The following is a 6,000-nucleotide window of genomic DNA, read 5'->3' as shown; positions in this document are numbered from 1 at the left end:
AGGTGATCAACAATGTCATGAGGGAAGTGTCAAGGAGAATGTAAGCACAAACCATGAATTCCCTCAATAAAAGCATTAAGCTCCATCAAATAAGCCTACAATTGCAAAATTAGCATAAAGAAGATGTTAATTGATAGTCACTTATATAAGCACCTTTGGTAACAAGATATGCTAAAAAAAACATCAATACTCCATGTGCAACATGCTTGGTTAGGGTTAACAAACACCATCTAGCACTCAACCTTGATTTAAAAAGGAATAACTCTTTATTCAATATTGTGAAAAAAAAATGATATGGATTAGACTAATAAAGCAACTAATGTAATATCATGATGCCACAAGGCGAGGGAGATGAATGCCATTCACAAAGCTTTATATCTTTTCATATATAAATCCTTTATCAGGTGTGACTTATGGAACTCATGCATTTTTTATTTATTGTTTTATGTTCTTGTTATAGACATTTTTGTGCCTCGCAACATGGAGCATGAAATGTCAATAATTACAGGGATCCTCAGTCCCTAAACATGTTGTTCTTACCCCTAGAAGAACAAGGTCAGCAAACCACAGCACTTCCCATCAGTTCTCCACCTGAAAACACTCAAAAACAGGCTATTTTTGGATCATGTCAGCTGCTCCACTGAGCATCTGCGCTGGAATGCAACTGCTCCTCCTTGTACCTGCGCTGAAAGTCAAATCTAATGAAGGCTACATGCGCTGGGCGAGATTGGCCAAGTGGCACAGTCATTCTGCAAGGTGTCAATTGCCCAGGAAGCTTCCAAACTGACACTTGGTTCATGGGATTCGCCCTGTGATGAGTAAGAGGTACTTGATCTCCATGTGTAAGGAAGGATCTCCAAGTGGACTCAAGAACTGAAGTTTAACTGAAGAGGGAGGGGACACTAGTCAGCTTCATGCCAGCCTCAAGCTGACTCATCCTCTCTTCTTCTCTCCTATATATAGAGCTCTTCTATGAGGTCTAAGGAGGCTGGAATTTTGTGCAAAGCAAGGAAGTGCTGTTGGTTTACAGTTAGAGCTATTGGGTGATTGCTTTTATAGAGGTGAAGAGGAGATTTCTTGCTGCTGGGGAGGTGCTGCTGGATTGGAGCCATTGATGGTTGTAACCTTCTCAGAACCCTTTTACTTCTATCAATAAAGCTTTGAATGTTCTCCTATATACTTGTATTGCATTGATGTATTGTATTTACTTGTATATCTGATTCACTCTAATCCATGCATCAGTTATGAGTACATGTTCTTTGTAGTTTCCATCTCTTGTTTGTGCAGGATCTGTGTGTAGCTGGACCGGCAAAAGGAGCAAGGAGCTGGGAACAAAAGACAAAGAGAGAAGACAGGATCGACAAAAGCGAAAGACACCGGTTGGTCAATCTTTTCTTCCTTCTCTGTACTTTCATAAAGGAAAATATCAAAGCTTTACTTTCAGTTGTTGCTAAGGACTGTCACCCTTAGAGTAGGGATAGGGTCATCCGAGTCGGATACTTTTCCCCACAACAGTTCTAACATTGAAGGGGCTAGCTCAATTGATAGTTGCCAATGTTGGTAGTCGTTTGGTTACTTTGTTTCCAACAAATGATTAGTTTGACTCCCCTTGGGTGAGGCACACTAATTTACACCTATGGGTTTACAAAGGAAATGCCATGTGAGGGACATGTATAATGGAGGGAAAGTTGGTTACATATATTTTCATGTAAAACATTAAACAATTCCCTCTCATGATTCTAGGGTTAGGGAGTTTTGAGGAGTTAAGGAGTTAACAAGAATTTTAGTGGCTTTATCTCACTAGTATCATGCATAGGGTGTTTGGGGACTATGAATAGAGAGTTGAAGACAGTGCAGCCTCCCTGTTGCCATGGTAGGAAAACTTGAAAAATATGTAAATTTTTGTTCATGTTTAATGGAATCTGGATTCTTGTGTCCAGTCTGTACTATGGATCTATGTTTTTATGTGTATTTTATTTTCAAATGTGGTGTTTCTCATGTATGAAGTCCATTTTATCTCTAGTTTCCATTTAGATGCAGCAACATGTATTCCTATTTGTAGCAGCTTCTTTTAGCCGTATGGTTATTTTATTGTGAGTATGCTTCCATGTATTGCGTTGAGGTCTGCAATCTTTAATTTTATTTTTCTTTTGTTGGCCCTCCCAGACAGAGGTGCCAACAAATTTCACCAGCAGGGAAAACTTGGTTCCCCTCTCCAGCCTGGTGGTAGTAGCGGTGGAGAGAAGCCCACGCGGTTGAACCTATACTTGGAAGGGAGTTCTGGGCATGGCCAACCTGTAACTTCATAAAGAGCTCAAAATCTATTGATTTCTAGAAAGAAACTTTATGGGATATGTTAGTTTGGTGGCTCATCATTAGTTTGGCTTGTGTTTTCGGAGGCCCTTCATGGTTGTAGGGTGCTCCCATTCCCTTTCTGTGCTCTAGCAAGACCTCTGTATGCGTTGTTAGCAACAATGAGACCAAAGGTCATTGGCTAGAGGAGTTCAAAATGCACCTTGACATGAGCATAGCTACGATATTGACAAATGTGAGATGGAGCCTTTGAGGGAAGTACCAGTTGAAGAAGGTAGTGCCTTTGCTAAGACGAGCAGTCATTGCTTCAAGTTTCGATGGCTCTATCACATGCTTGCAAAGATGGAACAAGTGCTTCTGGTCTTGCCATCCACTCCAGAATAAGACCAGGAGCTAGTCAAGGCAGGCGGAGGAAGATTACACAAAACAAGGTGGAGTTAAAATCTTCATGGCACAACGTCAGCCACATAATGGGAAGGTGATGCATGTAGCATGTTGTGGCTACATCAAGGAGTACCTTGACAGATGTTGCATATCAAATTTAGTGGAGTGAACACCATGGAGTGAGCATGATGGAGTGAAGGTCGTGGGGATACCTGTGGGGTCTACATAAAGGAAAAGTCTGGAGCAGTGTATGGTGACGACGTTGTGGGAAAATGGGTGCAAGACAGTGCTGCCCAAGTGAATGTAAAGTGATAGAGATTGTGGTGTGTCAACCCGTTCCTCCACTCCACAGCAAGTAAGTCTTGACATTATATGAATTAATATGGTTGTAAGAACTGGGTTTAAGCTAGATATTTATGTATGGAATGGGCTTCTTTGGATGTATGTTAAATGTGGATGTATTGTTATAGCTCCAAATCTCACTCTTATGGTTTGTGATGCTGCACTTATGGCCTAGGGCAACCCCTCCTTCCAGACCTGGTCCAAAAATTTAAAAAACAATGTTTTATTCCCTGTACGCGACTTTGCCCTGTGTTAAACGCGTGTACACGCGGGTCTGTCATACCCAACCCGCGTGTATCTATTAAAACACTTAAAAAAATATAATTTCCTCTTTTTCGGGCGGTGATCGCGGGTTTACCTGTTGGATCACCTGTTAGTGCCCGTGGCCCAACTGTTCCCAACCAACTCCTAACTAAAAAACTACTTTGGAGAGGGTATAAAAAGACATCAAAGGGAAGGCCAAGGGGAGAGAGAAAGGAGAGCAAGATTATTATGCTGAGATTTTTCCCTTAGACCAGGTCTGAAGTCCTTGGTGCATCCTGCACTTCCCCAGTGGAGTCGCCAATTCTGGTTGAAGGGAAAGTACCCCTAGAGTCCTTTGGGCTGAGACTCTACCAGACTGAAAATTGCTTATACAAAGAAACACACACACTAGGGGTACTTTCCCTTCAACCATGTATGGAGGATGCACGCCAAGTGGTTGACAAAATGTCTCGAAGAGACATTATCTCCTGGAATACCACGATTGCAAGTTATGCCCAGAATGGAGAGTGTGATCAAGAATTGAGGCTTTTTCATCAAATGTAGGTAGCAGAAGTACCATACAATTCAGTTAGAGTTACGAGTGTCGTTCCTGTCTATGCTTCTATAGCAGTTGTGAAACGGGGTAAGGAGATATACGGTTGTGTAATTAGGAATGGATTTGAGTCCGATATATATGTGGGTAGTGCCCTCTTGGACATGTATGCCAAATGTGCAAGTTTAGAGCATGCATTCCAAATCTTTGACATAATGTCTAGGAGAAATGTGGTTTCACGGAATGCAATGATTTCTAGGTGTGCTCAAAATGGGCATGCAAAGGATGCCTTAATTCCTTTTTTCCAAATGCAATTAGCAGGGGTGGAACCCAACTCGAGCACCATTGTAAGCATCCTATCTGCATGTGCCAACCTTGCAGCTTTGCAACAAGGCAAGGAGATCCACCATTACCTAATAAAAAGAGGATTCAAATTGGATGTGTTTGTGGGGGGTTCCCTTATAGATATGTATGCAAAGTCCAAGTGCCTAGAGTCTTCTTGCCAACTTTTGATAAACTGGCTGAAAAAGATGTTGTGTCATGGAATGCACTAGTGGCTGGCTATACCGAGAGAGAACATGCTGCTGAGGTTTTGAAACTCTTTTGTGAATTGCAACTGGAAGGGGTGGTACCTGACTTAGTCATCATTGTAATTTCTCTATCAGCGTGTGCCAAATTAGTTGTTGTACAACTGGGTAAACATATCCATGATTATATCATCATAAATAGATTGGATTTTCTATATATATAATGAATTCCCTTATAGAAATATATACCAAAAGTGGGAGTATAGAGCTTGCATGTCGTGTTTTCGACAAAATTCTTGAAGGAGATCTGGTTTCTTGGAATGCAATGATTATGGGATATGGAAAATATGGCTATGGTAAGGAATCTCTTGCGCATTTCTATCAGATGAAAAATGCTAAAATTAAGCTAGAAAATGTCACATTCATCAGTGTTTTGAATGCATGCAGTCATGCCGACCTAGTGGATGATGGGTGGAAATATTTCCATTGCTTAACTCAAGATTATCAAATCACACTCGTGATGGAGTACTGCTCATGCGTTTTTGACTTTCTTGGGTGTGCAGGTCACCTAGGCGATGCATATTACTTCATTCAAATGATGCCACTAGAACCTAGTGCTGATGTGTGGGGTGCTTTCCTAGGTGCCTGTAGAAATTATTGCAACATAGAGCTAGAAGAAAATGTAGCAGAACATATTTTTGAGTTAGAGCCTAAAAATGTTGGTAACTATGCTCTATCATCAAATAGGTATGTTGAGGCAGACAGATGGGATGATGTAGGAAAGGTCAAAACAATGATTAAAGGCAGGGGCTTGATAAAAAGGCTAGGATGCAGTTGGATTGAAGTCAATACTAGGAACCATGTGTTTTTTCGAGGAGACTGATCGCACCCACAATCAGAGAACATATCTGCCATGTTGAGAGTCTCCATGTAGATGAAGAATTTAGGGTATGTTTTCGACGCTTGGTGATAAACAATGTAAACTTTGAAATGGGAACTATAAACTCAAAACTGGAACTCTAGCCAAAAAACCCCAAAAAAACATCAAAAGCAGTGCTAAAACGAAAAGTGTGGCTACTGGAACAATGGTTTTTTTTTTTTAGGGTCAATTTTGAACATGTTTTAAAAATGGCAGTGAAAACAAAATTTTCGCGCAAAAAACAACTTGAAACTAAAAAAGTGATGATACTGGAACGATGATTTTTTTTAGGGTCAATCTTCAACATTTTTAAAAAATGCTAGTAAAACCGATTTTTTATGTGCCAAACAAAGTTGTTTATGAGGAAAAAACACACTAATGTTTTTGGTAGAATAACATTTTTCTTTCCTAAGTATAAATTCAACATGTTCTCAACCATAACATGCTAGATACAAAAGAAATTGAAAATTTTTCAACCATAAAATTAAAAAACCATGACATTATGAACAAATTACATCACTAAATGAATTCAAAAGTCATTATTTGTATATTGAATGAAACATACATTATATCTCTAATTTAATGTTGCATTGTAGATATTCTAAACAATAAAAATTATCATAATTAAGACATATAATCTAACAACATAAAAATGACTCATAACTTCTCATTTAACACCATATGGAAATCAAAAATTTTATTTCAAGATACGATGCAAA

The sequence above is a fragment of the Pinus tabuliformis genome, chromosome Q, assembly GCF_031772625.1.
Source record: "Pinus tabuliformis cultivar Carrire ecotype Pingquan chromosome Q, CPIR1, whole genome shotgun sequence".
In the NCBI taxonomy this organism is placed as follows: Eukaryota; Viridiplantae; Streptophyta; class Pinopsida; order Pinales; family Pinaceae; genus Pinus; species Pinus tabuliformis.
Note: the sequence above shows the minus strand (reverse complement) of the source record.